General features: G+C 43.3%; 1 protein-coding gene across 2 annotated transcripts in view; it reads left to right on the top strand.

Annotated features, from left to right (window-relative positions):
• LOC122564808 (probable G-protein coupled receptor 82) overlaps positions 1-15,957 on the top strand; it is an 86,525-nt gene that overhangs the window by 23,012 nt on the left and 47,556 nt on the right. The window contains exon 1 of one of the 2 annotated variants that reach the window (XM_043720077.1): positions 12,237-12,488. The exons of the other annotated variant lie outside the window; for it this stretch is intronic. The gene's annotated coding sequence lies outside the window, so the exon portion shown is untranslated. Of the gene's footprint in view, positions 1-12,236; positions 12,489-15,957 lie in introns of those variants that run through there. 2 annotated transcript variants of the gene reach the window in all.

Raw genomic sequence — 15,957 nt, 5'->3', positions numbered from 1 at the left:
CGAGAAAGTCACCCCTCAGCCTCTGATGTTCCAGGGAAAACAGCCCAGCCTATTCAGCCTCTCCCTATAACTCAAACATTCCAACTCTGGCAACATCCTTGTAAATCTTTTCTGAACCCTTTCAAGTTTTGCAACATTCTTCCTACAGGAGAGAGACCAGAATTACACGCAATATTCCAGCAGTGGCCTAACCAAAGTTCTTTACAGCCGCAACATGACACCCACCCACCCCCACCCCTCCCAACTCCTATACTTAATGCTCTGACCAGTAAAGGAAAGCATACCAATTGCCTTCTTCACTATCCTATCTACCTGTAACTCCACTTTCAAGGAACTATGCACCTGCACTCCAAGGCCTGTTTGTTCAGCAATATTCCCCAGAACCTTACCATTAAGTGTATAAATCCTGCCGTGACTTACCTTTCCAAAATGCAATACCTCATAATTATCTAAATTAAAGTCCATCTGCCACTCCTCAGCCCATTGGCCTATCTGATCAAGATCCCATTGTGCTCTGAGGTAACCTTCTTCGTTGTCCACTACACCTCCAATTTTGGTGTCAAATGCAAACTTACTAACTGTACCTCTTATATTCACATCCAAATCATTGATATATATGATAAAAAGCAGTGGATCCAGTACCAATCCTTGTGGTACACCATTGGTCACAGGTCTCCAGTCTAAAAGGAATCCTCCACCATCACCCTATATTTTCTACCTTTGAGCCAGTCTGTATCCAAATGGCTAGTTCTCCCTGTATTCCACGTGATCAAACCTTGCCAACCAGTCTGCCATGAGGAACCTTGTCAAACGCCTTAGTGAAGTCCATGTAGATCATGTCACTGCTCTGCCCTCATCAATCCTCTTCATTACTTCTTCAAAAAACTCAATCAAGTTTGTGAGACATGATTTCCCATGCACAAAGCCATGTTGACTATCCCTAATCAGTCCTTGCCCTTCCAAATACTTGTACATCCTGTCCCTCAGGATTCCCTTCAACAACCTGCCCACCACCGACGTCAGACTCACTGGCCTATAGTTCCCTGACTTTTCCTTACCACCCTTCTTAAATAGTGGTACCACATTAGCCAACCTCCAGTCCTCCAGCACCTCATCTGTGACTATCGATGATACAAATATCTCAGCAAGGGCCCCAGCAATAACTTCCCTAGCTTCCTACGGAGTTCTAGGGTACACCTGATCAGGTCCTAGGTGTTTATTCACCTTTATGTGTTTTAAGACATTCAGCATCTCCTCCTCTGTAATCTGGACATTTTTCAAGATGTCACTGTCTATCTCCCTACATTCTATATCTTCCATGTCTTTCTCCACAGTAAACACTGATGAAAAATACTCATTTTTTTAATCTCTCCCAACTCCTGCGGCTCTACACAAATGCTGCCTTGCTGATATTTGATATTCTCTGTCCTTAATGTATATGTAAAAATCCTTTGGATTCTCCTTAACCATATTTGCCAAAGCTATCTCATGTCCCTTTTTTGCCCTCCTGATTTCCTTCTTAAGAGTACTCCTACTGCCTTTATACACTTTAAGGATTCACTCGATCTATCCAGCTGACTATTGGGGGGGATCTATAGTACAATCCCAATAAGGTGATCATCCCTTTCTTATTTCTGAGTTCCACCGAAATAACTTCCCTGGGAATATTCTCCCTAAGTACAGCCGTAATGTTATCCCTTATCAAAAGCACCATTCCCTCTCCTCTCTTGCCCTCCTTTCTATCCTTCTTTCAGCATTTGTATCCTGGAACAGTTAAGCTGCTAGTCCTGTCCATCCCTGAGCCACATTTCTGTAATTGCTGTGATATCCCAGTCCCATGTACCTAACCATGCCCTGAATTCATCTGCCTTCCTTGTTCGGCCACTTGCGTTGAAACAATTACAGTTTAATTTATCTTTCTTTGCTTTGTTCCTGTCTGCCCTGACTCTTTGACTTGCTCCTTTCCTAATTGTACCAGTCTCACATTGATCTCTTTTCTGACTATCTCCATGGGTCTCCCCAAATTACTTGTTTAAATCCTTCCGAGCAGCTCTAGCAAATTTCCCTGCAGTTTATTAGTCCCCTCCCAATTCAGGTGCAATCCTTCCTTCTCATACAGGTCACTTCTACCTCAGAAGAGACTCCAATGATCCAAAAACGTGACTCCTTCTCCCCTGCATCAGCTCCTCAGCCATGCATCCATCTGCCCTATCCTCCTATTTCTACCCTCACTAGCTCGTGACACCAGGAGTAATCCAGATATTCCTGACGACCTCCTTTTTAAATTCCTGCTTGATCGAGTTTTTTGAGGAAGTGACAAACATGATCGTTGAGGGCAGGGTGGTAGGTATTGTCTATATGGACATTAGCAAAGGCCTCTAACAAGGTCCCTCATGGTAGGCTGATACAAAAGATGAAAGCACATGGGATCCATTAACACATCAGTGTTAAGATTGATACAGAACTGGCTTAGTCACTGAAGACACAGAATAGTGGTGGAAGGGTTTTTTTCTGACTGGAGGTCTGTGACCAGCAGTGTTCTGCAGTCATCATTGCTGGGACCCCTACTGTTTGGAACATATATAGAAATGATTTGGAGGAGAATGGAGGTTGCCTAATTAAGATTGGAGGAGGATTGCCAATGATTACAACAGATATAGATAGGCTAGAATCTTGGAGGGAGAAATGATAGATGGAGTTTAATCCAGACAAATACAAAGTGATGCATTTTGGAGATCTAATGCAGGAGGGAAATATATAGTAAATGGCCAAACTCTTAGTAGCGGAGAAAGTGAGGACTGCAGATGCTGGGGATCAGAGCTGAAAATGTGTTGCTGGAAAAGCGCAGCAGGTCAGGCAGCATCCAAGGAGCAGGAGAATCAATGTTTCGGGCATGAGCCCTTCTTCAGGAACTCTTAGTAGCATCAACATACAGAGGACTGGAGGGGTACAGGTCCGTAGTCCCCTGAAAACACAAATGGACAAAGTGGTCAGGAAGGCATATGGCATGCTTTCATCATCTGGGCTATAGAGTATAAAGATTGGCAAGTCATGTTACAGCTGTAGAGAAATTCAGTAAGCCACATTTGAAATATTGCATACAGTTCTGGTCACCATGCTACAAGAAGGATGTGGAGGTTTTGGAGAGGGTAAAAAAACAATTCCCCAGGATGCTGTGTTTTGGAGGATATTAGCCATGAGGAGAGATTGGACAAACTTGGTTTATTTTCTCTTGAACCTCAAGGATGATGGGCAGCCTGATAGAAGTTTATAAAATTATAAGAGACATGGAGAGAATGGTTAGTCAGAGTCTTTTTCCCAGGATTAGATTCCCTACAGCATGAAAACAGGCCCTTTGGCCAAGCAAGTCCACACTGATCCTCTGAAGAGTAACCCACCCAGATCCATTCCCCTACCCTACATCGCCCTCTGACTAATGCACCTAACACTATAGGCAATTTAGCATGGCTTGCACATCTTTGGATTGTGGGAGGAAACCAGAACACCCGAAGGAAACCTCCACGCAAACTCCACACAGACAGTTGCCCAAGGCAGGAATTGAACCCGGGTCTCTGATGCTGCGAGGCAGTAGTGCTAACCACTGCGCCACCGTGCCACCCAGGGGGCATAGGTTTAATGTAAGAGGGTGTACGTTTAAAAGAAATGTCGGAGGCAAGTTTGTTACACAAAGGGTGGTAAGTGCCTAATATGCCCTACCAGAGGAGGCCAATACAGTAGCAACATTTAAAACACATCTTGAGAAATATATGAATAGCCGGGGAATTGAGGCTATGTACAACATAGAGGCAAAACATTTTTAGTTTAGAAAGGCATCATGTGTTGGTGCAGTATTGGTGAGCCAAGCACCTGCTCCTGGGCTGTGCTGTTCTTTCTTCTTCATTCTAATCTTTCGATCGTGGTCAGCAAATTAATTCACACAAGCAAACAATGAAACTAAATGCTATTAAAATAGGGGAAAGTGGTCTTTATGAATCAGATTTCATTAACTGACTAAGCAACTCCACTCTACTGAATCAAAAATATCCTAAACACTTCCCTATTTCTTCTGTGGGAGGAGGGGGAGTTTGTAAAGAAGGGACTGATAGAAAAACATGAAAAGTAAATGAAACTATTACTTATTCCTTGGGCAGAATGATCCCCTCCTGAAAAGTGGCAGGGAAGGGGATAGAAAGGGACATTAATCAAACTGGTTGACATTAGCGAGGACTCTGCTGCCTTCCCACAATCACAGGAATTAGGTTCTGAGCAGAAAGGCCCAAGACTGCCATACTCTAATTGAGGCACTTAAGCAGTCAATTAATGAGCACTAAAGGGGAGGCAAAGTGTCAGGGATGTGGGTTCAATTCCAGCCTTGGGTAACTGTGTGACATTTGCACGTTCTTTCTGTGTCTGTGTGGGTTTCCTTCAGCTGCTGCAGTTGCCACCTACAGTCCAAACATGTGCAGGTTAGGTGGGTTAGCTACGGGAAATGTGGGGTTACAGTGATAGGATGAGGGGAACTAGATCTGGGTGGGATGCTCTTTGGAGGATGGGTGTAGACACAATGGGCTGAATGGCTTCTTTCCAATCTTTAGGGTCCTGAAAAGGCCTTACTTGACTTAGGGTCAGCAGACTAGTATGATTTGAAGTGAATAACTAAGAACCTCTTCCAGTTCTAACAAAGGCAGCCAATCTGAAACATTAATATAGTTTCTCCCCTGCACAAATGTTGCTCGACCTGCGCATTTCTACATGTCTATTTTTTTTGTTCCAGACTTCAAGCATTTTTCTGTATTTTGGTTTTGTTTCACAATTATGCAAGTTGTAGACAATAGACAATTGGTGCAGGAGTAGGCCATTCTGCCCTTCGAGCCTGCACCACCATTCATTATGATCATGGCTGATCATCCTCAATCAGTATCCTGTTCCTGCCTTATCTCCATAACCTTGATTCCACTATCCTTGAGAGTTCTATCCAACTCTTTCTTAAATAAATCCAGAGACTGGGCCTCCACTACCTTCTGGGGCAAAGCATTCTACACACCCACCACTCTCTAGGTGAAGAAGTTTCTTCTCATCTCTGTCCTAAATGGCCTACCCCTTATTTTTAGGCTGTATCCTCTGGTTTGGGACTCACCCATCAGCGGAAACATGTTTCCTGCCTCCAGAGTGTCCAATCCTTTAATAATCTTATACGTCTCAATCAGATCTCCTCTCAGTCTTCTAAAATCAAGGGTATACAAGCCCAGTCGCTCCATTCTTTCAACATAAGATAGTCCCGCCATTCCAGGAATTGACCTCGTGAACCTACGCTGCACTCCCTCAATAGCCAGAATGTCTTTCCTCAAATTTGGAGATCAGAACTGCGCACAATATTCCAGGTGCGGTCTCACCAGAGCCCTGTACAGCTGCAGAAGAACCTCTTTGCTTCTATACTCAATACTTCTTGTTATGAAGGCCAGCATGCTATTAGCTTTCTTCACTATACTGTAGCTGCATGCTTGCCTTCATTGACTGGTGGAGAAAGTGAAGTCTGCAGATGCTGGAGATCAGAGCTGAAAATGTGTTGCTGGAACAGCGCAGCAGGTCAGACAGCATCCAGGGAACAGGAGAATCGACATTTCAGGCATAAGCCCTGAAGAAGGGCTTATGCCCGAAACGTCGATTCTCCTGTTCCCTGGATGCTGTCTGACCTTCATTGACTGGTGTACAAGAACACCCAGATCTCTTTGTACTGTCTCTTTACCTAATTTGACTCCATTTAAGTAGTAGTCTGCCTTCCTTTCTTGCCACCAAAGTGGATAACCATACATTTATCCACATTAAACTGCATCTGCCATGCATCTGTCCAATCACCTTACCTGTCCAGGTCACCCTGTAATCTCCTAACATCCTCCTCACATTTCACCCTGCCACCCAGCTTTGTATCATCAGCAAATTTGCTAATGTTACTATTAATACCATCTTCTATAAATATCATTAATATATATTGTAAAAAGCTGCAGTCCCAGCACTGATCCCTGCGCTACTCCACTGGTCACTGCCTGCCATTCCGAAAGGGAGCCGTTTATCATTACTCTTTGTTTCCTGTCAGCCAACCAATTTTCAAGCCAAGTCAGTACTTTGCCCCCAATACCATGCACCCTAATTTTGCTCACTAACCTCCTAACAAAGGCTTTCTGAAAGTCCAGGTACACTACATACATTGGAGCTCCCTTGTCCATCTTCAGAATTACATCCTCAAAAAATTCCAGAAGATTAGTCAAGCATAATTTCCCCTTCATAAATCCATGCTGACTCTGACCTATCCTGTTACTGCTATCCAGATGTGTCGTAATTCCATCCTTTATAATTGACTCCAGCATCTTTCCCACCACTGAGGTCAGACTAACTGGTCTATAATTTCCTGCTTTCTCTCTCGATCCTTTTTTAAAAAGTGGTACAACATTAGCCACCCTCCAATCCGCAAGAACTGATCCTGAATTTATCGAACTCTGGAAAATAATCACCAACTCATCCACGATTTCTAGAGCCACTTCCTTCAGTACCCTGGGATGTAGACCATCAGGCCCTGGGGACTTATCAGCCTTCAGACCTAACAGTCTCTCCAACACCAATTCCTGGCAAATATAAATTCCCTTCAGTTCAGGTCCTTCAGCCACTGTTACCTCTGGGAGATTGCTTGTGTCTTCCCCAGTCAACACAGATCTGAAGTACCAATTCAACTCTTCTGCCATTTCTTGTTCCCCGTAATATATTCCCCTGTTTCTGTCTTCAAGGGCCCAATTTTAGTCTTAACCATTTTTTTCCCTTTCACATACCTAAAAAAGCTTTTATTATCCTCCTTTATATTTTTGGCCAGTTTACCTTCATACCTCATTTTTTCTCTGCGTATTTCCTTCTTAGTAATCCTCTGTTGTTCTTTAAAAGCTTCCCAGTCCTCCGTTTTCCCACTCATCTTTGCTATGTTATACATTTTCTCTTTTGACTTTATATGTTTCTTAACATCCCTCGTCAGTCACGGCCACCCCTGCCTCCTCATAGGATCTTTCTTCCTTTTTGGAATGAACTGATCCTGCATCTCCTGCATTATACCCAGAAATATCTGCCATTGTTCCTCCACTGTCATCCCTGCTAAGGTATTGCACCATTGAACTTTGGCCAGCTCCTCCCTCATTGCTCCACAGTTCCATTTATTCAACTGAACTATTGTCACTTCCGATTGTATTCGGGATTTTTACATATGGTCTTTGGGTATTGCTGATTACAGTTCCAGATAATAACTCAATCGGACTGCAAGTTACATCATAAACATTACTTATGTTGGCACATAGAAGTCATCTGAGATACTTTTGCATGGAGATAAATTACTGCCTGATACTTCCTATTCAACTGTTTCGGAGATGTTATTGTATAATTTTGGAACATGTGAAACTTGAACCCAGCCCTCCCTGTCAGAAGTGGGACACTATCATTTTGCCTCATGAGCCCTTATTCGATATTAGACTATATCCTAGTGAAGCCAGCTCCTAACATGCAGTAGTGATGGAATGATCCACTTGTAACCAAGATCTGCACATGAGGGACACTCCAGGCACTAAGCTCACGCCATATAAAAGGTTATGTGATATCTTGTGAGGAAATAGCAATTAAGTTGAAAGCTGTGAGAAAGTTTGCTCCAGTCTCCCATTTGGGAATAATCCTATTGCAGTATAGCGGATCTGAGCCGAAGAAAAATTATCAGACAAAGTGACCAAACTGATTTGTTGCTGACCGTGTAGTTAAGGTTGATTTTTGTCACATTGAAAAGGCTTAAAACTTGAAATCTTATTGTGCATGCCCTTAATCATTTGGAATTGAAGTCTCTTGTTTAAATAGATGGATAAAAGCGAGGCCTTGAAGGACTTAAAGACCAGATTGAAAATTTGAAACAGAAGGTGTTCAGAAACCAATATAGATTACTGAGAGCAGGACTGAACAGTGAAAAAGACCTGATAAGAGGTAGAATGTAGGCACCTGGGGTTTGGATGAGCTGATATCTAACAGAGCTTCGCAAGTACAGAAATGGTTCTACCTGCAAGTGTAAAACTACATGGATGAGAAATTCAGCAGCAAATGAGACACTGCGCTCAATTTTCCCAAACCTGGCAAGGCTGTGAGACGACAAATGTACTACTTCAGTGTTCAAAAAAGGATCACTTCTTGCTCTGTGGTGGAAGGGTCCACCGCCACAAAGGGAGACTCCAGGTAAACCTCAAAGGCTTCCCACTAAAGGAAGAGGAGAGGCCCTTTTCATGGGCCCTCCAAGGCTCATAGAGGGACCCTTGATGGCAATGGTACTCCTTTTTTTCCACCCACCAACCCAATCCCCAAATGCCATGGCTGACCAGTCTAAATTCACCTTCTCCAATCATAGTTCTCTCCCTCTGGTAGGACCCTCTTTGGTGCCCTCTGTCTGGAGCTGCAGCTTCTGTAATGACCAGTTAGTGGAGTACTGCTGACAGCCCCTCATTGGGCTGACAGGTCTTGGGGCAGATTCTGCTCTTAATTGGGTGGCCCCCTTGACAGTAGCCCCTAAATTGGCCACAGCCTGCAATATGCTGCCCATTAAACTGCACCGTCTGCTTTCTGTCCCAGTGATGGGATTTCCTGGTATATGAAAACATTCATCCTCATGTTACAGAATTTGATGAAAGTGGTCTTTATGATGCAGAGACCTTTGATTCAGGATTCTCTAACTTCTCTTTCCTTTTCAACTTTGAATGTGTTGTGGTCTCCTAGATCCATCTTCCTGGAACTCCCAGTTTGAATTCCTCCAATTATTGTATGAATCTGTGGCCTGTGGTAAACTAATTTCCCACATCCTCCTCAACCTGTCTGCAGCCTTTCGCTGGCCTGGCCACACTAATATCTGTCCTGTCCTCTGTCCAATCATAGCCAGAGAATTGTCTGCAATGGGTCTGCTTCTCAATCTGACATTGTTACCTCAGGGCATGCCCAAGGATTTATCCTTGATTTCCCTTCCTATTCCCCAGCTTCACTGTTGCACTTTACAACATCATCCAACAATACAGTATGAGGATCACATGCATGGCTAACTCACCACCATCTACTCCCCCGCCTCCCGGATCTTTCCACTGACAGATTTGTCACATTGCTAAACAGCAATGAGCAAAATTTCTCAAATGAAACATTGGGAAGAGCAAAGGCATGACCTTTGGTACCTGCAACAAATTCCATCACTGAGTCTTTGACTATTTCACTTTCCCTAACTACTTGGTGAACCAAGACAGTTCTCAATCTGAGTATATTATTTAATGACAAGGTGAGTTTCTCATCACATATATGGTTCTAAGGCCTCTGTAACATTGCTGGACCATTCTACTTTGATTCACCCACATCTGAAAGCCTGATCCATGCATTTGTTGCCATACACATTCTGATTTCAATGCTCTCCTGGCCAGCCTCACACCCTGCATAAACGTGAGCTCATCGGAAACTCTGATACTTTTCTTGCCATGCCTGTCCTATCCCCGAAGTCTCCTCCAGCCTTGCAAATCCTTTCTATAATCCCTGCACTTGTCCATTCTGGTCTCAAGCACATCACCCCTTTTAAATGCTCCTCTATCGCTAGACATGTCTTTCAGTGCTAATTCCCTAAACTGTGAAATTCCCTCCTTAATCCTTTCTGCATTTCAACTTCTCTTTCCAACTTGAGGATGCTCCTTAGAACCTACCTCTTTGATAGATGTTTTGGTAATTCCTTTTAACACCTCCTTATGTGTCTCAGTGTTAAATATTGTTTAAAAAAATGTCCCTGTTAGGCACATAGAGATGATTTATATACTAAAACATTATTGAATTGAATTGTCTTGCGAGCAATACAGGCAGATCACATAGTTAAGTAGCATAGTAGGAAATAATAGGTAAACAGTGGCAAAAGCAAAACACAGGTACAGGCGAATGTTAAGAGTTTGTGAGTCCATTCAGTATTCTAACAACAGTACGGTAGAAACTGTTGTGAAACTGGCTGGAGCGTGTGTTCAGGCTTCTGTACCTTCTCCCCGATGGTAGAGGTTGTAGAAAAACATTTCCAGGGTGGGATGGATCTTTAAGAATGCTGGCGGTCTTTCCTTGACAGTGGGGTTGGTAGATGGATTCTATAGATGGGGGGGTTGGCCTTTGTGAATGTCTGGGTCAAGTTCACCACTCTCTGTAACCGTCTCCGATCTTGAATGGTACAGTTGTCATAGCAGGTACTGATACATCCAGACAGAATGCTCTCGATGGTGCACCTATAAAAGGTTGGCAAGGGTATTCGCCGTCATGCCAAATTTCCTCAGCTACCTGAGGAAGAAGAGACGTTGTGGGGCCTTTGTAACCAGTGCATCCACATGAAGAACAAAGAAAGCTTGTTGTGAATGGCCACTGCCACTCTCTACTCGTTCCACCTCTGTGCTATTAATGTGTAGGGGGGCATCCAGCCGAAAGTCAATAATGATTTCCTTGGTTTTGCTGGCATTGAGAGCTAGGTTGTTCTCAGTACACCATTTTTCCAGGTCTTCCACCTCCCATCTGTAGTTTGTCTCGTCGCCATCTGAGATTCGAATGACTATGGTGGTGTCATCAGTGAACTTGTAAATGTCATTAGTCTGGTATTTGGCGACGCAGTCATGGGTATACAGTGAGTACAGTAGGGGGCTGAGAACGCACCCCTCAGGGGCTCCAGTGTTGAGTGTTAGTGAGGATGAAATATTGTCCCCAATCTTCACTGACAAGTGAAGAGGTGAAGACAGACAAGTTGTTGTTATTTGTCGGCTGTTTCAGGGCTGTGGTAGACCCTGATGAAATAACGCTGTTGCAGGAAAGATGGGGTTTGGGTGCTAACAACACTTTTAAAGACATGGGCTGTGAAAGTGGGCTGGTGGGAAATGGAGCTGTAGTTAACAATGACAAATAATTCAACAGTCGGGTTGACTTTTTGAGGAGAGTGATAATGGTGGTTTTGAAAAGAAGGAGACAGGATCTCAGGTCGGAGAAACATTGACAACTCCAGTTCATTAGCATTAGTTTTCAAAGGGCTAGAATACAAGGGCAGAAATATACTGCTGAAGCTGTATATGGCTCTGGTCAGACCACATTTGGAGTATTATGAGCAATTTTAGCCCTGTTTCTAAGGAAAATGTATTGGCCTTGGAGGGTATCCAGAGGAGGATTAAAGGAATAATCCAGGAGATAAAGGGCTGGTCATATGAGGAGTGATTGAGGACTATATTGTTGAGGTCTGGACTTGATGGAGTTGAGAAAAATGAGGGGAGATCTAATTGAAACTAACAGAATACTTAGACATCTGGATAGAGTGGACGTGGAGAAGATATTTCCATAACTCGTAGGTGAAGCTAGGACCTGAGGGCACAGCCTCAGAGTGAAGGGATGACCCTTTAGAACTGAGATGAGGAGGAATTTCTTTAGGGAGAGGGTGGTTAATCTGTGTAACTCATTGTCTCAGAAAGCTGGGGAGGTTGATTCATTGAGAGTACTTAAGACAGAGATAGGTTCTTGATCAGTAACGGGATTAAAGGTTACGGGGAGAAGGCAGGAGAATGGGGTTGAGATGTGGATCAGCTATGATCAAATGGCAGAGCAGACTGGTTGGGCCAAATGGCCTGTTCTATCCCTTTATCTTATGGTCTTATGGTGCTGGGAAGCGAAGTTTGAGTGGTCTGTGGTTTGGTGAAAAGCAACACAAGAAGCTGAATGATCGCTCTTGATTTTAGTGTAAGAAGTTGGAAAGAGCAGAAAAGAAAGAATCAAATGAAGTGTTGATTGTGGAGAATAAAAGCCAAGAGTTAGCTTTATTCTCCATGATAATCTTGGAACAACGGGTTTAAGCAGAAGCACAGTTCTATACAATGTGGTTCAGTCAGCTCTGGAGATAGACAATGAAACTAGTGCAGAAGATTATATTCAGATCTTTGTCTGTTAGACTTGAAGGAGTGAAGTGGGAGTGAGAGGGGGTGATGTTCCTGGGGTTAAGGACATTAGAAGAGCACGAGAGGTAATGATTGAGCATGTACATTTCAGAGCAATAACTGTTGTCACATAACCTGCTGACTCAGAGCTACTGACGGATTAATCTGAGGCTAAACATTGTGCCTGACTGATGCAGATAATAGATAACATTTTGACATAAACAACTGGTATAGATAACAAAGAAAGTATGCCTTTGGCTTCCATACAGCAGTAATACAGATCACAGTTTGAAATAATAATGCGTCGTCTGAAAGCTAATTCTCGCAGCATTGGAAATGAGTCATTTACTAAAATGACTTGTCTTTCCTTTCTCTATTCAAAGTGTGATAACAGTGATGACAACTAACACATGTGACATCTCTGAAGCCCGAGAGCTGATGTTTTCCATGGTTTAATTTCTACTGGATGATCATCACTTTCAAAAATCTAGAAGTGAGCATCAGCAGAGGGATCAGGTCAGTAACTGAAATGGTCAGTCAGGTTTTAGGAATCTGTATAAGAATACAACAAGGGACACTTGTGGAAAAAGAACCAAAAATAATGAGCTGAATTTTACTGGCAGGAGTGGACGGGGAGGGGGCTTGGTAAAATGGTACGGTACTGCTCTCTGATGCTCAGCAATTTTACAAGCTGCAGGTCCTGCAACAGGTCTAACAGATCAGTGACCAACAGGATATGAGGCTGTCTAACAGATCAGTGACCAACAGGATATGAGGCTTTTAATTAACCAGGGTTCTGAAATGTTGTGCGTTTTAATGACTTTGCGAAGGGTGCAGAAGTTTTACATAAGTTCAGTGACCTTTATTTTCAAAGCAGATGGGATTAATGCCACAGTTCACAGTGGAAGCAAGTGGCAGGCATGATTTGCAGCTTTCTGTTGACACAGATAGCTGTGTGAAGAAAGTGAGGACTGCAGATGCTGGGGATCAGAAACAAAAAGTAAGGCGTTGCAAAAGAACAGTGGGTCAGGCAGCATCTGAGGAGCAGGAGAGTCGGCGTTTCGAGCATAAGCCCTTCATCAGGAATGTTGATTTGTCAAATCAGTGTGTGTGAAATACAATATGGCCAGGCTATCACATTAGGTCAGACTGTACTGGATGAGCCTGAGTGTTGAAAGTAGAACAGTGCTACTCAGAACCACAGCAGCCCCTAAAGGCAGGATAGACCTCTTTCAAAGCTTAACACAGTGGAGGCTTCACCTGGCGATGAGGATCTTTGTTTTAAAGCTAAACTCCTCCAGATAGGAGCAGACAGACATAGAGACAGTGATGCAGCTACCTACAACATCAACAGGTCAAGAAGGCAGCTCACCACTTTCTTCACAAGGTATATAGGGATGGGTAATAAATGCTGACCCAGCCAGCGATGCCCAACTCCCATTAATGAGTTTTAAAAACCATTGCAGAAGATTGTTAGATTTTGAACTCAAGTTACATCAAGTGTAGACTGGGTTTCCACAGTCTTCAACATGGGGTTAAAATAGGACACTCAGTACCGAGTGCATTCTCCCAACTGGTCAGTCCCCAAGCTGACACAATGAATAAGATGCGTTTCTGTAATTGTGCTGAATTAAGGCCAATTTCCAAATCAACACTAGCATACACGTCTTAAATATTCTTATATATTTAAAATGTTTAACTTACTTTTAAATTACTGAGTTTTTACCAACAAAACTAGTGAGTGGTTCAATGTTTAAAAAGTTATTTTCCATGATGCAAAATTGACCTACTTAGCTGATGGTTCAGAAAATCTTCTTTACTGTTCTTATCTTTTTGTACGCATTTCATTTCCAGCTCGATTAGCTAACAACACCAAATGTCTTCTCTTAAATACTTCAATTGATATGTTTTAACACAAAGAAAAATGTAAATAATGATGTTACATTGTAATGCTGTTTGCACTGCTTCATTTTTTTGTCTCAGCCATTTTTTAAATTATTTGAAGAGCAGAAATTTACACCGTAACCTATCCAAAAAAAAAATTTCAGGTGTAATTTGTGCCTACTTTCCCAATCGTGCCCCACTCTCCTTCATTTTTTTTTGCATCACTTACTGAGCATCAGTGTGAGCTGTGTGCGTCAGTGTGAGGCTAACTGCATAAAATTTCTTTCTTTTCAAGTTTCACTTAAAGGGACACTGTTTCACTCCTTCATCCCCACGTGTAATTCACGATGCTAAGCGTTTTGTCAAATATAGGATATTTCAGCTGAGCTGTTTTAAAATATGTTTAGGTTTCATTTCTTACAGTCTTTCTCTGAGAATTTCACCAGATAACTAGAATGCTGTGGAGAACAGGAACACGATATTGTACGAATGATGTATGTAAATGCACACTTCCCCTTTAAAGTACCAAGTACAGTAATTTGGCAATACCGAATGCTTTAGAAATGTCGATTAATTTAAAAAGCCAAGACTTCATAGAATCCCTACAGTGCGGAAAGAAGCCATTCACCACATCAAGTCTGCACTGATCCTCCGAAAAGCATCCTACCCAGCTCCCTATCCTGGTATTTCCCATGGCCAATCCACCTAACCTGCACAACTTTGGATTGTGGGAAGGAACCAGAGCACCTGGAGGAAACCCACGCAGACGCGGGGAGAATGCGCAAACTCCACACAAACAGTCGTCCGAATATGTAATTGAACCTGGGTTCCTGGTGCTGTGGCAGTGGTGCTAACCACCATGTTGCCCAACTGAAAATTTTCAGCCCACAATGCTTTTTGGAATGCAGAATTATTGTGTGGGACTGTTCTTAACTCAGCGTCACCAACAATTTGTTTGTTAGGGTTGTCCTGCATTTTTGTTGGGCAAAATCTTATAGAGGTCTATGCAATACGGGCTATGGTGAGATGTGTGGCAGAATTGGGCAATATGTGCAGTGAAACTAGTCTTGACATTGAGATCATCCTGTTCCATCTTTTAAGCTTTTCACTTAGTATGATGAGATTCTTATTGGACAGCGATGAGGTGCCAGCTGACGAGGATAATACAAGTTAAAATGCCTTGCGAATGACATCACTCACCTCATTAATATGTAGTGCCCCATGTGACTAAATTCACCAAGCACATGAGAGTCATGAAAACCTGACAAGGAAACCAGAGAGAGCACCTGGCAGATTCAGCTCAATGACCTCCATGTTAGACCAGGGCACTTAGTATGGTGAGATTCTCATTGGACAGCGATGAGGTGCCAGCTGACGAGGATAATACAAGTTAAAATGCCTTGCGAATGACATCACTCACCTCATTAATATGTAGTGCCCCATGTGACTAAATTCACCAAGCACATGAGAGTCATGAAAACCTGACAAGGAAACCAGAGAGAGCACCTGGCAGATTCAGCTCAATGACCTCCATGTTAGACGCAGGGTGCCCTGAGACACCCGATGTCTCAGGGCATACTACATGGGCATGGGCCATATGTCCACCACAACCAAGGCTGGCAGTATTTGACATGAGAGAGACTTTATGAAAGTGCATGCCACATTGTTAATACACTTACAGGATGCCAAATTATCTTGATGGTAGGTGAGAGAGGGTGATGGTGGAAGGTTGTTTTTCAGAGCTGAAAAACGTGTTGTTGGAAAAGCACAGCAGGTCAGGCAGCATTCAAGGAGCAGGAGAATCGACATTTCGGGCAAAAGCCCTTCTTCAGAATGAGGAATGTGTGCCAAACAGGCTAAGATAAAAGGTAGGGAGGAGGGACTTGGGGGAGGGGCGTTGGGAATGCGATAGGTGGAAGGAGGTTAAGGTGAGGGTGATAGGCCGGAGAGAGGGTGGGGGCAGAGAGGTCGGGAAGAAGATTGCAGGTCAAGAAGGCCTCCAAACAGACCCCACCACTAAGGATATATTTCCCTCCCCTCCCCTATCAGCGTTCCAGAAAGACCACTCCCTCCGCGACTCCCTCATCAGGTCCACACCCCC

Source organism: Chiloscyllium plagiosum, chromosome 30, assembly GCF_004010195.1.
Source record: "Chiloscyllium plagiosum isolate BGI_BamShark_2017 chromosome 30, ASM401019v2, whole genome shotgun sequence".
NCBI lineage: Eukaryota > Metazoa > Chordata > Chondrichthyes > Orectolobiformes > Hemiscylliidae > Chiloscyllium > Chiloscyllium plagiosum.
This window is presented reverse-complemented; position numbering and strand designations above follow the sequence as displayed.